Here is a 26469-nt window from a genome sequence, read left to right as displayed (position 1 = left end):
GCATTATTTTAAGCAAAGTTGTTTCCTTGCACATGACGGTTATTGTGTGCAAGTGCTGTGTTAGAGCAGCTCTAGTGTATGCTAGTGAGACGTTGGCTGTGAAAGTTGGAGAAATAAGCACAATACGGCGTACTGAGATGAGAATACTGAGATGGATGGCTGGTATGTCATTACGAGAACGTACAACTAAGAAGGATATTTGTAACATGTAATGTGTTGAAGATGTTGCAGACGTTATGTGACAGAGCAAATGCAGGGGGTTTGGGCATGTTCAGAGAAGAGAGGTTGATGGCCGGAAAAATGGCCTTTAAATTTGAGGATGATGAAAAAGTTCCTAACTGCATAATCCTTTGTTTTCTGTGTTTTCCACCTACCTACACGCTGCACCTTGAGCTCACACTTGTTTAAGTTTGACCACAAACATCTCTTTTGGGACAATACTTTCTGAAAATTCAGATCAATAATGTCATATGCATCTCTCTAAACTAGTTTGCTCCTTTCTCATAAAGTTCCAGCATATTAGTGAAACAAAGTCTTTCCATCTAAATCCATGTTGACAGTTCACTAGTACACTTGCTCTTAACTAGTGATGCTTGATGTTTTCCTTAATAATTACAGTAAAGTCTTGATTATCCATTACTGGATTAACTGTAAGTTTCCGTTAACTGTCAGGCCCCCCCCAAAAAAAATTGTGCACGCCAGCGCCTATGTATTACTGTACTACTACTGCCGTGCGGTACACTGTGAGCTATGTATGTTGAATCAACTCTCCCTTCTGCTAGCATGTAGTGTTCGTTCCCAGCACCACGTCATGTCACATTTTGAAATCACAGTGTCATTTATGTACCTTCAGTTTTGATAGTGTTTTGTAGCTTTTTACTTTGTTATAATTCGTGTATTATACATGTTAATGGCTGATAAACGTATGCATGTAGTGTTGGAATTGTCACAAAATTTTAATTATTAAACCTGTATGAAATGGTGAAATTGCTTCAAGTATTGCTTCAACTTACAGAGTAAGAAGAACAACAGTGACCGATATAAGGCGTGATCGAAAAACATGATGATTAATGTTAATGTTCTTCGGTATTAAAATTTTCTTTTTAAATTCTGTTATGTTTTGCTGCAGGGAGCTTATGATGTGCTGTGCAAGAGCATAAAGTGTGTAAATGAATCCTGCAAGTAGTAGGACTTGCTGAAGGGCTTCTGTTCTGAAAGGAGAGGACACGCCTCTTAGGAGATGAGTGACAGGAGAAGTTAGGAGGAAAAGGAAGGTGTGGTGGAAGGAAGTTTTGAGTAAGGAGTTAGGAGACAATAAGCAGGAGTGTTTGCTGTATAGAGATTAAAAGAACGTAACTGGCAACAGATAAATTAATTGGTTGGGAGAGCTTTCTTTGATTGTTTTGGAGGTGTGCTCTGTAACCCAGATAAGACAGGGCACCATTTGTTACGGAAAGTAAAACATAGAAAACTCTAGTACCTCTGAGTTGTATTTGTTTATTAGGCTGGTCATTGTAATATTATCCAAATTAATTCATTTTGCTAAAAATATATTATATGGCCGGCGTGGTGGCGCAGTGGTAGCATTGCTACCTTGCAATAAGCAGACCTGGGTTTGCTCCCCGGGTCCTCCCTGCGTGGAGTTTGCATGTTCTCCTGGTGTCTGCGTGGGTTTCCTCCGGGTGATTCCAGTTTCCTCCCGCATTCCAAAGACATGCAGGTTAGGTGCATTCCTACTATATTCCACTTCCTCCTGACTGTTCTTTTACTACTTGCTGCTTCCTAAACACACAGAAACTTTGATACTGCCACAAACAAATATATTTGAGGAAATGCCTTTAAAACAGTTTTACCCACAACCCACTCCAAATAATTATATATCTACTGAAAACTGAGAACCCCAGCAAGTCAAAAGGCAATACCTAATACCCCACATTCAGTGTGTATTAAGCCCTTGGAAGTTGTTTATTTCTGTACAGTTATTGTTAATACTATATTAACACAGGATGCCACTTCGCTTATGCATTTAAAAATTTGTCATTTGTCACATTTGTCCACATTACTTTTAAAAGGAAATGTTAAACTTTTCCATGACTTTAGCTGTGTTGGGCAGAGAGTCATTAACGTGTAGGTGCAACAGAGGGAAGTTTAAATGTCTCCAAAGTACAATATATATGGAAATAAGCCTGCTTTAAGAGCAATTTTGTCTCAATTAGCCCTCGGCTCACACCAAAGTGGAATCTCTGCCCCTGTTTGAGTGAACTCTGCATTTTCAACAATAACTCATACTGCTGACAAGGCTAATGCATCATTTTGTTTTCTATTCTGTTTGGCAAAGTAATTAGCATAAAACTGCTGCCCTTGGTAGTTGTTTCTGAAAACTGCCGCTGGAGTCAACAGCTATTGGTTTTAAATAGAAATAAATCACCTATTTCATGTTCTGTCTTGCTTTGTTGTGAACTTTAAATAAAAGAAAATTTCAAGATTACTAATCACAGACTATAGAAGTTCTAAACTGTAATAAATGATTTTCAGCGCCTTTAATTTATATAATGCATGTGCAAAGTGTTCATTCCATTGACAACTGGATTGTTCATATTAAATTAAATAAAAAAAAAAACATTATTATATTATATTATATTATCCATCCATCCATTATCCAACCCACTATATCCTAACTACATGGTCACAGGGGTCTGCTGGGGCCAATCCCAGCCAACACGGGGCAGGAAACAAGCCCCGGGTGGGGCACTAGCCCACCACAGTATATTATATTATATTATATTATATTATATTATATTATATTACTAGCTGAAATACCCAGCGTTGCCTGGGAGGAAAATAAAGTTTTTTTTAATTGTTTGAGATAAACATAATTTAAAAAAACACAACTTAAAAAATAAAAATAAATTAAAAACAATAAACCTGGGTTCATTTCCCGGGTCCTCCCTGCATGGGTTTTCTGCGGTGGGCTGGTGCCCTGCCTGGGGTTTGTTTCCTGCCTTGCGCCCTGTGTTGGCTGGGATTGGCTCTAGCATACCCCCGTGACCCTGTAGTTAGGATATAGTGGGTTGGATAATGGATGGATGGATAAAAACTCACTAATGTGCTTGTCTTGCGGTCTTGTATGTATGCTATCATCTAGTTGATACTCGGAACTGGCCAACTCTATTTAATTTGAAAAGTAACAGGGGCACAGTGCTGTTTAAAAATAAAGAATGCTGGCAGTCGTCTGCTATATACTAACTGTGTAAGCCCATGCTGTTAAAAGCACAGGATCCTAGAAAGTATTTAGATCATCAGAACTACTCTGGGTATCTCTCTCCTAGGAGGATTTGTGTTGCTGAAGTGCTCACATCGTTTGTGCATTCACAGCTAAGCGACTGTTTTTCTTAGGCAGTTTCCTTTTGCTGGTGTGCTGGCCTCGCTTGCGTATCCTCGGAGCTGGAGCCCTCACCCCGACTCTACGTCTCACTTCTGGACTGGACAGACACACACACTTCCTCGCATAGAACTCTATTTGATTTCAAAAGCAACAGGGGCGCGGTGGCGTTCAAACATAAAGAATGCCGGCAGTTGCCTCCAGTTCACCCTCTGGTGGTCATTCTGGGTGTCAACTGGATGATAACATGCATACAAGACCGCAAGATCACCCCCACCCTACCCAGAAGGGGGTGGGTTATGGCTGATTTCACCCTACAGTATTTTTAGTCGACCAATGAGGAACATGTGTACCAAGTTTCATGAAAATCACTCTAGCCGTTCGGACGTGCTGCTGGAACATACATACACAGATTAACTTTTATATATATAGATATTATATTTTCCCTCCACATTTTCATAGGCACACATCTTTGGGTCTTTGGTTAACTCTAAACTGGTGATGTGCACAGACTTGTTTAACATTCATATTTGGTTCCTGTTGTACACTAACTGCTGCTAGCATAGGCTCCAGACTCTAGAGACCAATAAATGAATTAAAGAATCTTATAGTTGTCATGCACATACAATTGGGAGACAGCTGAAGGGCTCTGGAGATGGTAGTTGCACTCCTAACTAAGGTTGGTACTTTTTGCACTCTTCCTCCCTCTACAGAACAGAAGACTGACAGACATTCCACCTTTGATGTCATTTCCATTGTCCACCCTCCTGGACCTGCCCCTTCCTGCCTGGAAGACATATAACCAGCAGTTTTTGCCATCTTGAAGTTAGTTCTATTCTGAATTCAGTCCAGGGTGGTGCTTCAGCTCTTTCACATTGTTGTATCTTATTTTAAATATTATTTTACAGATATTGGAGGGAATCCTGTCTCACCAATATAAAGAACATGGTTGATCTGGAGCATACGCTAATAAGTGCATACACTATGATAAAAGTACCTTTTTTTCCTCCTCAAACTGCTGCATTTGAGATGAGCCATACAAGTGCCTGTTCTTAAGCCCAGTAATCTGCTGTCACTAAGACTCCAGCAATATAACTCTGTTGCTTCAATCTCTGCAATTACAATTAAGAGAGGACTCTTAAATAATAAACTGTCTTGTTTCCTGAAGTTCTATTGTAAGTTATTTGTAGAGGAGGTAGTAGTAATGAATGCATATACTGTAAATACTTAACAACTAATCTAGACTCTATACTCACCTATGCAACTTTCTGTTTCACTTATTACCAGCAAGGCAACATTCTCAGTTACTAAAGGCAAGAACTACTAAACATAAACAGTTTCTTTCCTACTGCAGTGACTATGGTTAGATGTACTGTAGTCCCCTCTGTTGTCATTGACACCAAGCATGAGCTGGAAATCCTTCTGGGATGGTTAAGGGCTTTTTACCTGGCCAGGAGCCCACTTTAATGGAAGAACATGGAGAGTCCACATAGACTATTTGCTCTCCCGACACAATAAGTGCCAGTCTCCATGTGCTACATGAGCTGCAGGGACAGATCATCCCAACTCTAAGGAACTTCCGCTTGAACAAGAAGTGGTTCCAAAGTGTAGTGCTGTACCACCGGAGGTAATCCTAGATCTGGCATAAAAGGGCACTAGTGACTCACCTCAGGGAGTCAGAGTCAGAGGCAGAGGATAATGCTGACCTAGAGGAGTGGAAGGAGAAGAAGAAAGAAAGAGAAAGAAGAGAATTGGACTTGAGCAATTCTATTACTGATAAAAAGAAGTTTGTCAAGGTATTGTGAAAACAAAATTCACTTGTTTCAACCCGGGACTTGTGTTGTTGGTGGTGTGTTTGAGGGTATGGGTGCTCAGTGGCACTGCCTACACGTCACACTGTTATCTGCTTCATTGCCTGCTTTATTGGTCTGTCAAATCAAAACTTAAAAAAACTCCAGCAAGTTACTGATCATCATATTTTGATCATGCAGCCAAAATTACTGGAAGCAATACAGATGATTTGGTAAATGTGTGTTAAAGGGCAATATTGAGGAAACAACTACTCCGACGGTGGAGCTAGAGACAGGTATGAAAGATGGAGTGCAGAAGAAAAAGGGCTGCCTGTCAATGCCAGCATCCAGATTATTTAGCCACCTAAAATACCAAGTTCTGTAATTAACATAGTAAAAGTGGTACAGACAGTAAAAGGCCCATCTTTGATTCAAAGAGCATCCCAAACTGTACTGCAAAGTAAAAAGGAGAGCCATGCTAAGAACCACAGCTCTACTAACAATCAAGCATGAGAGTTTTAAGTATCATGTGTCCCTGTTGCTACTACCTTGAAGAGCAGGGAATCCATCAGGACAGAGCCAGGACTCTCAGAGCAATGGGATAAGTCATGCTTTCCCTTCTGCTTCCTTAAGTGCATGGCATGACACCTGGTAAAAGAATTGAGGTGCTATGACTGCCATAGTCTAGGGCATGGCTGGAGGTACTTCCCCTACAAAGTGTGCAGAGAAGCCCAGGGGCATGATAACTATATTTGCTCTGTACCTAGCAGACAACATGAATGTTGTGACCTTTCTGCATTCTTTCAGAAGACTGGACCCCATGCTGGACTGGCCTCCTCAGCCAAAAAGGCTCAGCTCGGGGAGGGGTAATGTCATGGACACTATGCATGGGTGGACATTCCAGCCAGAATGGTGCAGGACTTCTTACTGGGCCAGGACGCCAATTTAATGGAAGGACAGGGGAAGACCACATGGACTGTTTGCTCCCCTGATAACATAGGTGTGAGTCTTCCTGGGCTATGGTGCAGTCATGGAAACCCACAGGCCATGCTGGAAATTGCATTCCTGTTAGAAAGCCCTACTGGGTTGCATGGATGCCACCAGGGGGAGCTGCAAGGACAGACTGTCCCTGCTTTAAGGAATTTTTGCCTGACTCGAAACTGTTTCCAATGTGTAGTGCTGTACCATCAGAAGTACCCCCAGGTCTGGCATAAAAGGGAACCAGCGCCTCACCTCAAGGAGTCAGTGTCAGGAAGCTCACCTGAAGGAGTGGAAAGAGAAGAACAAAAGAAGGTGAGAGAAGACAATTGTATTTGAGTGATTCTATTACTGATTAAAAAAAAGTTTGCCAAGTTATTCTGAAAACAAAATTCACTTGATTTGATCCAGGACTTGGTGGTGGAGTTTTTGAGCGTATGGGGGCTCAATGGCACCCCCTACAGATCACACAGTAATCCACTTTATTGCCCATTTTATTAGTCTGACAAATGAAAACTTAAAAAAGCTCCAGTAAGTTACCTAACATACAGCCAAGTAATATAGATGAAGTAATTGCAAGTAATATAGATGATTTGTTAAGTGTGTATCAGAAGGCAATCTTGAAGAAACAGATTCAGAACTTTCCAACAATAAATCGTGGGGAATGTCATATGAAAGAACCACACAAATTGTTACAGATATTCCCTTTTTCCTAGAGCTTGGCTTTTTAACAAAGTATATCTAAGACAATAAAATCTCTATGAATTGTGCATTTGCAGTGAGTAACTATTATAGGTAAAAAGTTACTGTGAAAGGAAGCAGTTGGAAGCAGTTAACAGAGGTCTGTTTTTTTTAAAAACAATGTAAATGTTTCAGAAGTTTTGTCTAACTTCGAACCTGTTTGTCTATTTGTGTTTTATTTTTGTCTGATATTAGATGCATCTGTGAAGGTCAATTTTACATTCATCCGCATTATGGAGTGAATCATCTACCCAACTACAACATCAAATTCTTAATAATACTATCGACTCCTGTAATAGCAAATCCTTGATTAAACTTCCTTTGAAACAAGGCAAAGAACCCTCTGAATCTTCTACCTTTCATCCCCTATTACTAAAGAAGTCAAGTGTAAAAACGGTGTAAAATTGTAGCCCTCAGTCTTTTTCTTCTCTGTCTTTAACTGCACTGAAGTTAATATCTAATTTAGGGTTCTTTAGTCTTAAATGCCTTTAATTTGTGGAACAAAGTGGTAAAGCTCTTTGGTCCCTGTTTATCATGGTACTCTGAAACATTGACCTTTAATAATTAAGCCTTACAGACCAAATGGCAACTATATTTCAGTTTTTCTTGAGCCTCTTGAAGGAAATTGAAGTAGACACATATACAATTTAATTTCTTAGGTCCACTTACACAATTTCTGTTTGAACTGTTATCCTCTGTGTTCACCTTTGATCTGTTTTTAAGACACGTAATGTTTCTTTGACCTCTACACTCCCTTCCCATTCTCCCTATTTATCCCCCAACAGTAAAGCCGGTGCCAGCAATGTACACACTTTTGCATAAAGCATCTACTAGACTCTTATTCATTCAATGTGTTTGGCATTGTAACCTAATCCTTGCAACCCCTTTTTCCTGAGAGTCAATTTTTTAAATCACCAGTAGCTCCTCCAGGAACTCTAGCATTCAAAATATTCAATTGAAGTTTATTAATCACCTGTATCTTACCTTTTTCAAACATTTTGCAATGGGTCTGGATTCAGATTCAAATTGCCATTTCTTTCAGGCAGATATTCCTGATACATTTTACATATGTTCTAATAATGTCCTGTTTCTGCATTTTGGTCTTCTATTTCCAGTTTTCTGTCAGTTGCCCTTTCTATCAACAGTTCTTTTTACCATCATGTATCTTCTGTTGGACTTCTCCTTTTGCTCTCTTTGTCTCTCTACAGTAAAGAGAAGATTATTTTTTCTGGGAATTATTGCCACCAAGTTAGTTCTAAGCGTCTTATTGGAAATCGGTTGATCCTCATTTAATTTTCTGTTCAGTGTCAGTCTTCTTGTTCATCTTGGGCTCATTGAAATTTTCTTCTAAATATTATCATTTTTGATGCTTGGTACTTGGGTCATGCCTTTCTCCTTTGTGCGTCCAGGCATCATCAGCCTATGCATTTTCCTTTCCAACTGTACAGGATTGTCCTAAAGGTGGGTGAATATTTCGTGTTGGTTAAAGGTTCCTGTTTTTTATTCTTTGTTTCTTTTTACTCTTTGTTTTACACAGTTCAGGCTTGAATTTAATGTTTTTTTTCTGTCAGTCTGTATACGATTTTGCTAAACATCAATATAAATTTGGTCACAGGCAAACAAAATGCATGCTAATATACTTTTGTATCACCTACAGAGGGTGTTCATGGGATGATACACCCAGGTCAGGCAGGGTACATGAAATCTGTTCAGATGATATCTGCTCCCCTCTCTATCTTATTGATTCTGTGCTGACAATAGCACATATCTTTAACTCAAGGCAGAAAAGCCCTTTGACCCAATGACCTGGAGCTTTTTTTTTCTTACAGGTCTTAAAAGCAATGGGATTTGCATGTTGGTTTATAAATGTGGTTAAAACTCTACTTCTGTCCTTCTACCACCTTACTCACAAACATTTTCCAATTTTTCCTTTTATATAAAGGTGCCAAGGGAGGGAGTCCTCTGTTTTTTTTTATGTCTTTCTCTAGATCCCCTTACCATTGCCCTCCATAAATGTGACTTGATCTAAATCATAACCATTATAAAATAAACTGACTTAAATCCATCCTTGTCCGACTAGTTTGCCTGAGTTAATAGGTGTTCCTCCTTCAGTCCTTACAGAGACCTCATTTAAATACCTTTGTGCTGAAATTTTTAATCTGGTTCTATATATATATATTGTGAGCAGGGGGGCTGAATGCACCTCTAGAAGACATGGATGCTCCTAAAAAGAACCCTCTTAAACATGCTGATAGACTACCTTCACATTTCTCCCTTACTTGTGGCTGCTCTGTCGCGTAATATGTTTCTTGTGTGGCAGTAAGCATACGTAAAAGCCTGAACAGCACCTGTCCTTTTGGCTGATTGCTTTGACTCTCTCTCCTCCCCTAGAAATCCTCTTCTCCTGTTGGGGGTCCCACTCCTGTTGTGCTCCCCTATGATATTTGCTTATTTTTCGAGAACTAACCGCATACTGAGCTCATTTTACTTCTAAAAGAGACATGTTTGTTTGAAGTGTTTGAATAAAATTCCTGTCTCTACAATCTCCTGTGTTTCTATGCAATTCTGTGACCCAAGTGTGAAAATATATATTGTGATGGACGACTGGCAGCTCAACCCGGCTGGGATGTCCCTGAAGTGGAAGGATGAGGGAAGGCAGCTTTTTCAGGACACTGCCTCCCCCAAAATGCTAGATGGCAGCTCCCCTGGAGTGTAGCTGTGCCCTGGATTCCTGCAGTGCATCCTGGGACTTGGAGTCTGGTTTCTCAGCCCTGTTGGGTGCCGTGGGTGCCACCAGGGGGAGCTATTAAAGGACTTGGTGAGTCATGCTTCCTTTACAGCCAGGAAGTGCTTGGAAGTCATGTGGGCAGAAGCCCCGCAGTATCCAGGCTGATTAAAGACTTGGGATTCTCCATCTGACCCGGAAGTGCTTGCAAGTCAGGTGGGAGGAAGAGTAGGAGCACTTTCGGTTCAAGAACTATATAAAAGACTGGTGGAGACCCAGCAAGTGAGCCAGAGTTGGGAGGTAGTTGACAGAGTTTGCTGGGAGGTGTGGAGGAGAAAATTGTATTAATTGTTATAGGTTTATTTGTGTATGGTGGCTGTGGTGCTTAAAAGGCACTTTGAAGGAAGATGAATAATGAAAAGATCTTCTTATTGCTTTTACCCTGTGCCTGCGTATCTGTCTGTTGGGTTCACGGGGCAACAGCGCCCTCTAGCGTTCTTACAATATATATTTTATATATAAATGTCTATACGTGGAAGTGTGTGTATCTGTATGGCCCAGAAGTGAGAGGTGTAGTCCGGGTAAGGGCTCCACCACTAAAGAAACAGAAAACTCGCATAGCCGCTAATAACACAAGCGAGGCCAGCACATCAGCAAAACAAATCCTCCTAGGAGAGAGTAGTTCCTTTCAATTACCTGACATCTCTACATTTCAGTTTTTTTCTGATGATTTTAAAGCTAGTATATATATATATATTTATATATACCTGTATATCTATATATATAGTCACACATGTTCGAGTAGGAGGCAGCTAAAGGGTCTGAGTAAATGTAATGAAACATTGGACCAGGGGGCGGCGGAGTGCACTGACTGTCTTTCTCAGTTCCCTACAGACCTTTCCCGGGAAATCCTGCAAGGTTCCGGCACCTCAGTAGACATCACTTCCAAATGCGGCCCCTTTGATGATATCACTTCCGAAGCCGGCCCCTTTGCTGACATCAGTTCCTCTCTAGACCTTTAAAGCCTCCATCTTGGGCTACTATAGCCAGGTCTGTTGTGGACTCGGTTCTATGCACATCGTGCTTCAAAAACAAACTTTTGCAGCTGGGAAAAACAATATACGGGTGGCTGCCCCAAACATTTATGATTTCTTTGGGGTGTTATTATCACTATATATATATATATATATCCTCTTTAATAATGTCCAGGTGTCCGTGTGTGTCTTCTGGTGAAGTGCGCATGTGCAGGGCCACACGGCACATGTTCAGTCTCTTCCTGTGCATTACCTGTGCAGAGAGAGACAGACACACACACACAGGCGCGTGAGAGACAGACACACACACACACATGCGTGTGAGAAACAGACACACACACACACACAGGCGCGTGAGAGACAGACACACACACACACACAGGCACACGCAAGACAGACGCACACACAGGAAATCCCTGTGTGCGTCCAGGTGTCCATGTGTGTGTCTTCTGGTGAAGTGCGCATGCGCGGGGCCACATGGCACGTGTTCAGTCTCTTCCAGGTCATTCCCTGTGCAGAGAGAGAGACAGACACACACACACAGGCGCGCGAGAGACAGACACACACACAGGCGCGCACGAGACAGACACACACACACAGGCGCGTGCAAGACAGACACACACACACACAGGCACATGCAAACGAGACACACACACACAAGAAACCCCTCTGTGTGTCCAGGTGTCCGTGTGTGTGTCTTCCGGTTGAAGTGTACATGCGCGGGGCCTCACGGAACGTGTTCAGTCTCACAGTCACACAGACGTGCGCGCGACAGACACACACACACAGGTGCGTGTGAGACGGGCCCACACACATAGGCGCGTGCAAGACAGACACACACACAAAGGCGAGCGCGAGACAGACACACACACACAAAGGCGAGCGCGAGACAGACACACACACACAAAGGCGCATGTGAGACAGACACACACACACAAAGGCGCACGTGAGACAGACACACACAGGCGCGCGCGAGACAGACACACACACAGGTGCGAGTGAGACACACACACACGCGAGAGAGAGACAGGCAGACACACACACACACAGGCGAGAGAGACACACACACAGAGACACAAAGGTGTGCGACAGACACACACACGCAGGCCCGTGAGAGAGACACACACACACACACAGGCGCACTCATGCATTGCTGCAATGTTACTTTTCTTCGTTGTTTATTAAATTACGGATTTTTCAAATGTTCAATTTTTTCCCTGTGCTTAAAACTCACTTAAAAAAAAGTGTTTTTAGCGAGCGGTTCGTAAGGCTGTAGTGCGAACTCTTGCAGTGTTAGTTTTCTTTGTTGTTCAAGGTTTTTTTAGTGTTATTCAATGTTTTTACATTTAGTTTACCATTATGCTGTGCATTCAGTGGTATAATTAACTATATTTGTGCTTAACAACTTTAAAAAATATATATTTACATACAGTTCATACGGTCTGGAACGGATTAATTGTATTTACATACAATCCTATGGGGGAAATTACTTCGGTTCACGACCAGAGTTTTGGAACGAATTATGGTTGTGAACCGAGGTTCCACTGTATTACTGTCAGACAAAATTACAGGCATTTTATGGAAATACAAACCAGTATTACTGAGAGAGAAAATTAAAGGCACACAATACAGTGACACATATTACAGACACATACAAGGTCCCATTTAATATAGACTGTTCCTACTAATGTTTATGCACTACTGTTCTAGCGCCCGTTATTGTAACGGGCTTAATGTCCAGTATATATAAATAAAACTAATTATAGTGTTTTGAGGGGTTAGGGAATCCCTTAATTGCTAGACTAAATCTTCATTTGTATTTCAGTTCTAGCTTAGAGATGATTAATAGATAGATAGATAGATAGATAGATAGATAGATAGATAGATAGATAGATAGATAGATAGATAGATAGATAGATAGATAGATAGATAGATACTTTATTAATCCTAAGGGGAAATTCACATATATATTCATAATTAACATATTCCCCACTTTTATTTTGTTAATGCCACACACCCACTTAATAAGTACTAGACTGAGGTTTAATCTCGTTTTTGCATTTTCTGTGGAACTTTAAAAGACCTTCTTTAGAATTTCATCTTGATTTGTGATAGGGTTTAGACAGTTGTGTCACATAAGAGCTTGGAGCTTTATCACTGGGGATTTTCTCGGTATTGATTATGCAACTAGTTTCCTTTGCCCTTTATTCCTCCATTTTGGTTTCCAATTAGATGTAATTTAATGAATGTCACCCAACTATCTGCATCCCCTCTCCCTTTCTCTTCCAGAAACATTAAATGCCATCTTTTTAAATATGTCCCCTTAATTTCTTATGCTCTCAGGATTTTACACCACCCTGAGAGACACTTAGGGTTTCTGCCCAATCTGGCACTTCCAGACCTCCATTTTTTTTTATAAACAGACCTTTATAACTGGTGGTTGTAGTATATAATGGGCACATCTAGGCTTATAGACACTACTTAACATTTCTGATAATTTGGTGATGGGAGGCATTTGACTGATTATGTTTAAAAATGTATTTCCCTTCTAATTTTTTCTTCAACTTATACATTCAATTTACATTCAGCTAAAGAGTGTGTGTTAAGTAACTGCCATCCTATTTACCACTGTCCCTCTGACTGATATGTTTTGTCCTTTAACTCCTGCAAAAAATCAGCTTCTACCCTTTATACTACTCTAAGTAAAGTTTTGGATTGTTGACTTTCTGTTTTATTAATCTGACTCCTTAACCTTTCCTTTTTTCCACCATCATCCTCAAATAACATATTTAGGATTATCTGTCTTCTCTCCAAAATCATCTTACCTCCCACCAAAAATGTTTTGTTCAGAGACTTGCCAGCCCTTTGTGTATACTTTCTAAATATCCTCTCACCTTTATCCATATGTTTAGGATTGTTACCATGTTGTTGCTTTCTTCTCCTTTGTCTTCAACTCTCTATATTAAATTCTGTATTCAAATACAGGTGTTTCTCTTTTACCTCATGTTTTTTTGCTCCTGAATCTATCTGTGTTACTTGTTTTTCATTTATATAGCATAGACTTCTCTCATTAAGTACCGTAGCAGTGAAATTGGTTTAAGCAGCTAATTGAAGTCACATGTTTCTCTTCTCTCTAGGAATTCTTTTCTTAAAATGCAGGATCTCTTTACATTTAGGATTAAGGGGCCACTATTGATCAATGGTTATCTGCTATTTGGTTAGCTGGGGACAGGATGACAGTATTTTGATGCCTTTTGTTTTTGTTTAAATTGCACTTGAGGTCCTTATGTGGTTGTGGCCTCTTACATCTTTTTTTTTTAGGGTGAGCACTGTATAGCAAGGTGTTTAATCTGGTCACCGGCGGGGGAAAACCAGCCCAACTTGGAAACAGTCCCAAGCTAGGATAGTATCCTAGAGGGTTAGTATCAGTAAAGGAATCCGACTATAAAACTTTAGCTAAAACCTCATGAATGGAATGAATCCAATTATCTTCAGAAAATGTTAGAGTGTATCCAGTAGTTGACACACAAGGGCCTCACCTGAGCCCTGTGGAAAGTGAGCGTGGGCTACCAAGGCAGGGCTGACAAGATCAGGCTCAGCTGAAGAAGTTAGTTCAGAAGAAGCAGAACAAAAAGAAGACAAGTGGAAGGGAGTTAAACGTAAGAGTGAGGACACTGATGGTTGGGACAATGACTGGGAAAGGATGAGAGTTGGCAGATTTGAAGAAAAGTAGGAAAGTGGAATTGTTGTGTGTGCAGGAAACTAGATAGATGGGTAATAAGGCAAGAAAATTGGAAGGAGGCTTTAGGTTGTTGTATAGTGGAGTAAATGAAAAAGGCAGAAATGATGTAGGAATAGTGGTATCCAAAAAACTAGAGGATAGTCTTGTCAAGTGTGAATAGAAGGAGTGATGGAGTGAATGAATGTCAGGCTGGGCCTTGGTGATACTGTAGTTAATGTAATCTGTGCATATGCTCCTCAAGGGGGCTGTGAGGAAGAGGAGAAGGATGTTTTCTGGCACAAATGGATGAAGAGCTTAGGATAGTACAACAGGGAGGAAAAAGGTGATTGTTAGTGGTGATCTAAATGGGCATGCGGAAAAGAGCAGATGATGCAGAGAGATATTAGGCAGGGTAAGATGGAGGTTTGGAAGTTGGGGAGAGAAACGAGGAAGGGAAGAGGGTAGTAGATTTTCACATTGTATCTGATTTGGTAATATTTAACACACTTTTCATTTACAGTAGAAGAGGAAGGGAAAACCATATACACTGTAGACCTTCTAATGTGTAAAAGATATCATTTGAAAGAGATCAAGAATTGCAAGGTCATAAATTGGGAAAGTGTGACAGTGCAGCATAAAGTGGTGGTGATGGACTGGGAGATCAGAATCAGCAGATTAAAACCAGAGAAAGCAGCACCAAGGATAAAGTAGTGGATCTTAAAAGAAGAAGGGCTTAAAAATAGGTTTATGGAGAAAGTTTTGAATGAAGTTCAGTCTTTTGAGTGTGGTGGAATGGTGGGAAAAGAATAACAACGTTGTATTAAGAGTAGGTGAAAGATGTGTTGGGCAGGATGACAGGAAGGTGCCCACTTGGGGACAAAGAGACATAATGATGGTACAGAGAGGTGCACAATGTGATAAAGGCTAAGAAGGATGCAAAGAGGCAAAGAGGAAATGCTATCAATCAGGGAGGGAGGAAGGTAGAGAAATGTATAGGCAGATAAACAAGGAGGCAAAGAAGGCAATGACAAGAGCCAAGGCACAAGCTTTGCAGAAGGTGTATGAAAAACTGGAGATAAAAGATGGAGGCAGGATGGTTTTTAGAACAGCAATAGCTAAGAACATGGCCGGGAAGGATTTTGCTCAGCATGATAGGATTAAGAATAGACAGAATAGGTACTTTGAAAAGCTGTTGAATGAAGAAAATCCAAGGCAGTATTTAAGGATGGAATCTCAAATGAAGGACAAGTACCAAGAAAAAGGAGAGAGGAAGTAAAGAAAGCATTGAAAAGAATGAAAAATGGAAAGGCAACAGGTTTGGAAGAAATGCTGGAAGAAGTGTGGAAGAGATTAGGAGAAGAAGGAGGTGGTGCTCAAGGTTTATAATGCACTGGTGAGGCCACATGTGAAGTATTGTGCGCAGTTTTGCTCTCCATGCTACAAAAATGACAGAGCAGCACTCGAAAGGGTCCATAGAAGAGTATCTAGGCTCATTCCAGGGCTACAGGGGATGAATTATGAAGAAAGATTAAAAGAGCTGAGCTTTTTCAGTTTAAGCAAAAGAACATGAAGAGGTGACATAATTGTAGTGCTTAAAATTATGGTGGGAATTAGTACAGTGCATCAAGACTGTTATTTTAAAATGAGTTGACACAGTAGACAGTAAGATTTTAGGGACTTTCAAAACGAGACTTGTTGCTTTTTTAGAAGAATTAAGTGGATAGGACTGATGAGCTCTGTTGTGCTGAATGGCCTGTTCTCATCTACTGTAGATTGTTCTAATGTGATGTGGGGTCTAATGCATAAGATCTATGAAAAGGAGAAAATAAATCAGAGGAGTGGAGGAACATTGTGATTGTACCCATTTATAAATAAAAAGGTAATATGTGGGATTGTGGAAATTACAGAGGGATAAAACTGAAGTCATAGGGAATGAAAGGGTTATACAGAGAAAGCTTTAGTGAAGAAACCACCACAGGTGAAGAGCACTTTAGTTTTATGCCAGTGAGACGAACAACTGATGCAGTCTTGCACTGAGACAACTCATAGAGAAGCAATGATAAAAAACAGGAAGGTTTGCATACATTATTTATTGATCTGGGGAAGGTTTATGGTAGAATTCAAGAATTCTGGAGGTGCACAAGACAAAAAGGAGTACTAGAGAAGTATGTGAAGATTGTCCAGGATATGTATGAGGAAGTGAGGATTTGGGTAAAAAGAAGTGGTGGGGTTGCAGACATGATCCCAGTTAAAACACCAGAAAAGAGGAAGTGGAGAGAAAGTTGGAAGAATTGAGGAGGGCTTTGGAAAATAGAAGAATGAAGGTAAATTAAAGGAAGACAGAATATTTGAGGTTTAATGATGATCAGGATTCAGAACTTAGCCTGCATTTAAATGGGACTCAGTGCAAGTAAAATTTAAGGCTATCACTAAAAGTGCCAGAGAACTGGCTGAATCATAGCTTTATAATGAAAATACCATTAACAGACTTTTGGACATGAACCCAGCATGTGCAGGCTTAAAAAAGAAGAACAAGCACATAATAAATAAGACTTTATGACCAGCACTTTTCAAACCCAACCTCATTAATTCCCATCCACATACCCGCACCCCCTTCTTATTTGTTATACAGTATATTGCCTTGGATTCCTGAAAGTCTAATCATTTTCCTCTGATGATGATTCCTGACAGGAGCTGAATGCTTATAAATAAAAAAAAACTATTTTAAAATATGTGATTCATTTTCTCCATTTGGCACCTGGTGGTGGCGGTTGTGGTTGCTCAAGACAGAGGATTTTTTGTTCTGTATTACTACTTCATTATGCTGGCCGCTGCTTGCTGATGCTCCCTTAGCTGCGAGCTGACTTTATGTTACACAGTAAACCAATGGCAAAGAAACAGAGCTACTCTTTGAAAATCCCCTCCTAAACAGTATTTCAATAGGAAACAAATACATTCTTAACCGTCTCTTTTCAGGATCAACTGTGGCTTTGCTCCCTTACTGTGTAACATACTTCTCACACGATGCTAAGAACATTTAAAAGGCCAAGATCCTGCCAGCCCATTGCTCACTAACCTGTCCTCTTTTCCCCAGACTGTGTCTGACACCGGCCACTACTTCTTAGCCACTGAACCTGCTAGAAGAAGACTTTGTGTTCTTTTAAGCTGAAGGGTGGAGCAACGTTTGCCAGTTACCTGTGTGTTCGTATGCCAATGATAAACTCCTGTTGAATAAACGCTTGTGTCTGCTCAGTAATAACATTAATCTTCCTTGGAAACCCTGTTTCCTGTGCAACTCTATGATCCAAGTTTGACAAGTGGTAGCAGGTGGAGTATTGCAAAGATCGATCAAAGACTTCACATACTTCACTGGTATTCCTTTCTCTCTCATGCACCTTCAAACCTGACCTGATATGTGCCTGATATGCCCGTGAGGGCTCCTCCCACTGCCCTGCCCAGGGATGTTCTCGTGAAGATGGCCCTTATGGGTGACCCTGAGATTTGAATGAACTGCCACATTGATACTCTTCAACAGAAAACACTTGGCTGCGATCGTCTCTCCCATTTTTGACTGGGGATGATCTGCAGATTATGTGAATTCTTCCTCTTGAGAGTCTTGATGATTATGATTTCTTGAAGCACCAGGTTCTCCTTTGTACTGATGTGATCTCCCTAGCTAAGGAGCTAGCTAAGTTCTGGCTCTGGCAGATCTATCCTATTCACACCATCTGAGGACAGGTGCAAGACTTTCTGCACCTTATCCAAAGCTGGTTCCGTGGAGACACCTTGGAGTGCATGATAAAAACCTTGCTATTGACACAGTGTGGTCTGAAATAAGCAATGATTTCTGTGATGAGATGCTTCCAAACAATGTTGACTCACTGATGGATTTGACCTATAGATTGTAATGGGCCCAGGCTGCTTAGAAACAGAGGGGCTACCCTAGACTGGCTCCTACTCCTCTACAAAACTCCTGTCTCCACCTGAGTCACTGGTGTTTCTTACCTCAGCCCCAGCCTCCTGCTCATCCTTCTCTTTCCCTGGAGCATCTTATGTTTCCAACTTCCCCGGTCACCCAGACATAAGCCCACACTCCCGCGGTTTCTGACATCACTGGTGGGGCACTTAGCATGGCGTGTTTGACAGAAGACGGCACCATGAGAATTCTGCAGCTGGAACCGAGCAGAGGTGCTTCTGTTGTGACCAGATTGGACATCTGGCTAAGGACTGTTGCCACTTTCCTGCTCAGTCTTTGGAGATTGGTTTGGCTGAGGTGTGTTGCTGTCAGGTTCCTTCTAAACCATTGAGAACTGACAATTTTAGAGTCTCTATTGGCTTGGTGGGACATAAAATCCAAACCCTACTGGCCTCTGGTGGTGACCTCTGTGTAATCAGATGTGATTTTCTCTAGGTGATCCCCTGCACAGGCATGGAGAGAGTGAATATTTGTTGTGTTCATGACAATGACAAAGAATATGACAGTGTATTACTTCCTCTGAAATAAATGTAAAAGAACCTTAGAGTTTGGACTGTCAGACTCCTCATCCTGGCCCATTTTAATTGGGAAGAGGAATGTTCTTTTCCATTGGGTATTGGCTGCCTGCAAAACACCTGTTCCTTTACTGGAAGGAGAGGGGCTTGTAGCTGACAGAGATAGTCAAGAAACTGGCTTGGAAATTGAACCTGATCTGTCCAGTGAGGATGGGGGTGACAATTCCCTATTGAATTCTCTGAGACAGCTGTCCAGCCGTTCACAGCAGGTGCTTGCTCCTTCAAGTTACTAAGATAGTGCCACTGCTCTACGGTCTCTGGAAGCACTGGCTGGGAAGAAGGCAGAGATTGCATGCTTGCAACAAGCTGACAGCACCTTAGGGTTGGCTTTTAAGCAAACCACATGCCACAGATAGTTACTATTATAAGGAACATGAGGCCCCTAGTTTCAAGACTCCACACTTTTTGGTTAAGAATGGCTTCCTATACTGTGTAATTTCTGATTGCATAGGTGGCGGTTTAGTCGAGCAGTTAATGGTCCCAATTGTTCATAGAGAAACAGTTATGAAAACTGCTCACATGCATATCTTGGGCGGTTATCTAGCTGCAGAGAAAACTAGGGATCATGTTACAAAATGCTTTTACTGGCTGAATATAGGTAGAGATGTGAAGCAGTTTTGTAGGTGTTGCCCTGACTGTCAGTTTGTCTCTGCTCAGGGCTCCCTTTTCCCTGATGCCTTTTGGGACGTCCCATTCGCAAGAGTTGAGTTAGACATTGTTGGTCCACTCCCTAAGAGTAAGAATGGTTATCAGTATACACTTGCCTATGCAACGTGATATCCTGAAGTGGCTGCTCACAGGCTGTTGCAAAAGCTTTGTCTGAGATTTTTATTCGTATTCTACACAAAATTTTAACTGACCAAGGTATGCCCTTTACTTCCAGGGTAATGAAGCACACATGTGAAAGCTTCACGATTAAAAAATTGAGCACCACTGTTTACCATTGTCAGACAAATGGCCTGACTGAATGATTTAATAAGACTTTAAAGTACATGATTAGGCATGTGGTTCATGATAGCCCGACAATTTGGGATACCATGTCGCCCTATCTCATGTTCATGGCTTGAGTCTATTTGAGTTACTATTTGGCAGGTGTCCTCGAGGTGCCTTGGATATCTTTTGTGAAGAATGGACAGCGGTGCAGACTTGCATTCAGTGTTTGGGATTTGTGGATCAGGTTGTTTTAGGAGTAAATTTCTGAATTGTCATCTATCACTGTGCAGCATCAACAATGTAAGCAGGAAGAGCAGAAATGTAATTATGATATGGAAAGCAAACTCCGCAAATTCAAAAAAGGCAATCAGGTACTTGTTTTAATCCTGTCTGGCCCACATACTGTAAGTTCCTGGCAAAATGGCAGGGTCCTGCAAGATCTCAGCCATCCCACACAGTCATGTTTCTCCCTCTTTCAATATGTCAAATAACATATGACCATTCATATTTGAACAGGGAGCACATGTATCAATGAGCCAATTAGGAATGAAAAAGGAGGGACTGTGCAAGAAGTACATGGTGTGGAAGACTGACGGCTTCTCGTGCCGGTCCTCACCCCCAGGCCACCAGGAGGAGCTCTCCCGACAGCAGGATCGTGCCCCGAGGTCCAGCAGGGCCTTATGGACTTTGTAGTATTTATACACAGCCCTGCTGGATACCTTGGGGACCACCAGGAGTCGCTGTGGGGGGGCTTATGGGCTCTTTTATGCCTTATGACCCGGGAGTACGTCACGGTCACGTGACGGGAAGGAACGACGTGCTCCCGGGTTGAAGTGAAGAACCGATTGCCTTGACCCGGAAGGAATAAGGAACTGTGGACTGTTGGGACAGGAACACTTCCGGGTCGGGGGCTATAAAAGGACGATGGCTCAGACCAGATGCTTAGCTGAGCTGGGAGGTAGAGGAGCAAGTGTCTGGGTGAGGAGGAGAGTTTATTGTGTGCTTTAGTGATTTATGAGTAGTGTGGAAGGTGCTTGGTGCACTCTGAAAAATAATAAAGAGTCTTGGATTTTTATCCGGTGTCTGGAGATGTACCTTAGGGTTCAAGGGAGCACTAGCGCCACCTACTGCCACAATGGTTAAAGGAAGGTTGTGAATAAAGATAAAAGCAGGCTCACAGTGCAAGAGAGGTATGTGTCTGTGTTGTGTTTCATTATTGTCCCTAAACTGTGTAGCACATTCAAGAAGCAGTTTCATTGCAGTGTGTGCATATTACCATAAACTAGAATGTAAACTTGATGAGAGAATTGTGAATAGGATTTGGTTAATAGTTGTTAAAGTTTCCAGGACTGTGGCGAAAGTGATCATTAGAAAGTAAAAAGACTGAAGAACCCTGATAAACTAGGTGTTCCATCTAGGAGAAGTGATTGAGACTCTATGATCAGAGTTTCATAGCTGAGGTGAAACTCTTTTCAGAAGATAATCTCAGCAGGAAGCTCAGACACCATTGAACTCTTCCACCTCAACCCACTATATGTATATATAAGTATGTATACCATGAAGCATGGGGGAGGATAGTGCCTTGGTATGGCAATTTTTCTTCAGTGATAGTGAGAACATTTAACACAACCACAGACAGTGTTAATCCTCAAGGAAAAACTTTTTCAGTTTGCAAAAGACAAGACACATATTCCATCAGAACAGCAACCACAAGTTATTTTTTCAAAGGAAAAGAGAAGTTGCTTCACAACAAAGACCTGAATATCCCCAGAAGGGCCTGATACCTGTCGTGCATGGATTCCATTCCAATTTTGAAAATGTGAACTCTTTTTTTCCTGTCAACCTGATAGACCTTGAATCAGTGGCACAGCTCAAGTTTGTGCCGCTCGGGGCAGGGCAGTGCTTCAATTTGCCGCCCTCCAACATATCTAGATAAATTAAAATGACATATAGAGAAAAATTAAGATACATTTTTGTATACATTTATTTATATATAGAGAAACAGAAATATTTTTTCACATATAATTATTTATAAGCATCAACTAGACAAGAATATAGTATAGATGCACTTGATAAGCCGTGTTCTAATTATTAGTTTAATATAATTACACTGCAAAAACCAAACTAGTGTAGTGAACAAGTGAGATAGGTAGTGATGTTGTTTGCGCAGAGCAAGAACGCATTCGGATTGATAACAAAACACAATGATCAATTGTAAATTATTTGTTTATCTTCCTAGAAATTATTATTGGTGTAATTTTTATGTTTATTTTTGTTATTGCCTCATAAATTTCAACTGCTGTGTCTGATGCCATCACAGAAGGACAGTCTGAAAATTATTTTTGAAGCATTTGTGGATAAAAATCTGAGAATTTTACTTTTTTCATCCATGAGTGATATTTTTCTGACTCCTACTGTTTACATGTGAATTGTACTGAGCCTTTTGGCCAATAATGACGTCCCCAAAAATGTGCCACCTGGGGTGGACCGCCCCCTCCGCCTGCCCCTAGCTACGCCACTGCCTTGAATACATTTACAAAGAAACAATGGTAAAATCTACCATGAACAAATTTGTCAAAGTCATAAAGAAATGACCAAGAATATTGGAATTGCTTTCATAAACATCTATGAAGTATTAGTTTAGTGGAATGAAAAATGAAAAAAGAAACATTTATGCAATTCAAATTTAATAAACATAATAAACTGGCAGAATAGTTACCCCTCTACCTCTTGAACCCATTGGGTTCGAATCCTACCCCAAGTGAGTGTCTGTGCATACATTCCACATGCATCTATATTAATCTTTCTCCAGGAAATCCTTATTTAGTATCATATCAACAAAATATACAAATACATGTTAGGTTAACCAGTTAATTCCAGTGAGAGTGTTAGTCTATGCATGAGTGGGCTCTATGATGGGCCCATCCAGGGTTGATTCCTGCCTTAAGGCTGATGTTGGCTTTGTTCCTCATCCTGCTGATCTCGACTGACTACTGCTACTAATATTACAACTACTACAACAATTAGATACTACCAACACCTCTACTACAGCTAGTTTAAAAATGATATTTTACATGACCATTGCAACTTGTAAGGGAGGATTTCTTCAATATATATGTAATATTTTTGGTAAATAAAGTCTGAGATGAGGTGGGAGGGCATAAAGATATTAAACCTTGACTGTTATGTTTTTGGCTGAATTCTGCCTAATATCAAATCTTCTTTTCCTAATAAAGGTATGGTTTATATTAATTTAAAGTTGCACTTAATTCACAACCATTTACTTGCATCCTCCAGTCATGATGTCTGCTTAATCGCCACACTGAAATACAGTGGAACCTCGGTTCACGAACGCTTCGGTACACGTACAAATCGGTTTACGACCAAAAAGATCGCCAAACTTTTGCCTCGGTTCACGACCACACACTCGGTATACAAACAAGCCAGTTTCCCTTTCGGTTTATATATGTTCGGTCTCTCCCTGTGCATTTCCTGTGCAGCAAGAGAGAAAGAGCGCGACACACACACACAGGTGCGTGCGAGAGACACACACACACACAGGTGCGGGATAGAGACAGGCACACACACATGTGTGCGAGACAGAGGCACACACACACACACACACACACACAGACAGACACAGGCGCGCGAGACTGAGGCACACACACACAGGCGCGCAAGACTGAGGCACACACGCACAAGCATCGAGACAGAGGCACACACGCACAGGCACTCTCTGTTCAAGGTTTTCTCAGTGTTATTCAAAGTTTTTACATTTAGTTTACTATTACGCTATGCACTCTATGGTATAATTAACTATATTTGTTCTTAAAAACTAAAAAAATATATATTTACATACAGTTCTTATGGTCTGGAACAGATTAATTGTATTTACATATAATCCTATGGGGGAAATTGCTTCAGTTCACGACCAAATCGGTTTACGACCAGAGTTTTGGAACGAATTATGGTCGTGAACTGAGGTTCCATTGTACCTCTGGTGTGCATTGTGAATGATATCTTCCTGCTTAAATTGGATACCCACTTTCACAACTTCTTTTCAAACTCACTGATGTCTTCAATGTTCAGTTCTTTTAAGCAGAGTGCATAAAGATTTTTTCTGTTCTTATTGAAATGTATGGCATATGCACCTATGTCACTGTTGTGTTCAGTGACTAACCTAGCTCTTTGCAGTTGCTGTCCTGTTATGTGCTTTAGGGTTCACTGATTGATCTACTTTTGTTCTATATTGTTTCTGGGATATCTGATTTTTCTGCATGACCTCTTTTTCTCTATGTTAAGATCAATCCTGAATTCAAAAGCTCACTGTAATTCTCTGTGGCATTAGTGTCATGACGCCTGACAGCTAAACTCCAATAAAGCAGACCTGCTTCTTATACAATCTCCAGGACCAGATCAGTCTCTGGCTTGACTTCTCTTTTCTGTTCCTGCCAGCTTTTTTCATTATCTATTGACACCAGTGAAGCTCAAAGATGAAATGACCTTTGGACACCACATCTCAGCGGCACTCTGAGTAGGTTTGTTTTCTTTCACATACAGGTGCCGGTCATAAAATTAGAATATCATGACAAAGTTGATTTATTTCAGTAATTCCATTCAAAAAATAAAATTTGTATATTCGATTCATTCATTACACACAGACTGATGTATTTCAAATGTTTATTTCTTTTAATTTTGATGATTATAACTGACAGCTAATGAAAGTCCCAAATTCAGTATCTCGGAAAATTAGAATATTGTGAAAAGGTTCAATATTGAAGACATCTGGTGCCACACTCTAATCAGTTAATTAACTCAAAACACCTGCAAAAGCCTTTAAATGGTCTCTCAGTCTAGTCCTGTAGGCTACATAATCATGTGGACAACTGCTGACTTGACAGTTGTCCAAAAGACGACCATTGACACCTTGCACAAGGAGGGCAAGACACAAAAGGTCATTGCTAAAGAGGCTGGCTGTTCACAGAGCTCTGTGTCCAAGCACATTAATAGAGAGGCGAAGGGAAGGACAAGATGTGGTAGAAAAAAGTGTATAAGCAATAGGGATAACCACACCCTGGAGAGGATTGTGAAACAAAACCCATTCAAAACTGTGGGGGAGATTCACAAAGAGTGGACTGCAGCTGGAGTCAGTGCTTCAAGAACCACCACGCACAGACGTATGCAAGACATGGGTTTCAGCTGTCGCATTCCTTGTGTCAAGCCATTCTTGAACAAGAGACAGCGTCAGAAGCGTCTCGCCTGGGCTAAAGAAAAAAAGGACTGGACTGCTGCTGAGTTATGTTCTCTGATGAAAGTAAATTTTGCATTTCCTTTGGAAATCAAGGTCCCAGAGTCTGGAGGAAGAGAGGAGAGGCACAGAATCCACGTTGCTTGAGGTCCAGTGTAAAGTTTCCACAGTCAGTGATGGTTTGGGGTGTCATCTGCTGGTGCTGGTCCATTGTGTTTTCTGAGGTCCAAGGTCAACGCAGCAATCTGCCAGGAAGTTTTAGAGCACTTATTGCTTCCTGCTGCTGACGAACTTTATGGAGATGCAGATATCATTTTCCATACAGGGACCTGGCACCTGCACAAAGTGCCAAAACTACCAGTACCTGGTTTAAGGACCATGGTATCCCTGTTCTTGATTGGCCAGCAAACTCGCCTGACCTTAACCCCATAGAAAATCTATGGGGTATTGTGAAGAGGAAGATGCAATACGCCAGACCCAACAATTCAGAAGAGCTGAAGGCCACTATCAGAGCAACATGGGCTCTCATAACACCTGAGCAGTGCCACAGACTGATCGACTCCATGCCACGCCGCATTGCTGCAGTAATCCAGGCCAAAGGAGCCCCAACTAAATATTGAGTGCTGTACATGCTCATACTTTTCATGTTCATACCTTTCAGTTGGCCAACATTTCTAAAAATCCTTTTTTTGCATTGGTCTTAATTGATATTCTAATTTTCCGAGATACTGAATTTGGGACTTTCATTAGTTGTCAGTTATAATCATCAAAATTAAAAGAAATAAACATTTGAAATACATCAGTCTGTGTGTAATGAATGAATTCTAATATACAAGTTTCACTTTTTGAATGGAATTACTGAAATAAATCAACTTTGTCATGATATTCTAATTTTATGACCGGCACCTATAGGTATAAAACATTGCTAGTGTGGTAAATTTCCTCTACTCATGTGATGGATCATCATTAGTGATGTGCAAAACAGGTAAGTGTTGCTTCTCTAAACTGATACCCAGAACGTTTTTGGAATTGAAAACAGAGACTTGTTCATGGCTTCATTTTCACCCATGTTCTTTTATGCTGCTGTTTACTGCATGTAATCTGTTTCATACCAGTAAAATCAATTCTATTTATGCATGTTGTTCACATCAATCCTGAATAGTGCAGTGTGATTCTTCAACATGTGACATGCTGCAGACTTTCAACAAGAAGACACAATACCCTGTACATATTGCTGTGTTTTCTTACCAGGAAAGGTCACTACACAGAAAGCCCCCCCTGTCCCCTAGCAATTGTCCTTTCCTGTTTTTTGATTCTTGCGAAGGAGGTTAAGGATGTGCATACTTAATGCACTGTGAAACTCTGA

The sequence above is a fragment of the Polypterus senegalus genome, chromosome 17 (genome assembly GCF_016835505.1).
Source record: "Polypterus senegalus isolate Bchr_013 chromosome 17, ASM1683550v1, whole genome shotgun sequence".
Classification (NCBI taxonomy): Eukaryota; Metazoa; Chordata; class Cladistia; order Polypteriformes; family Polypteridae; genus Polypterus; species Polypterus senegalus.
The sequence above is the reverse complement of the archived record's forward strand: the minus strand, read 5'-3'. Positions refer to the sequence as shown.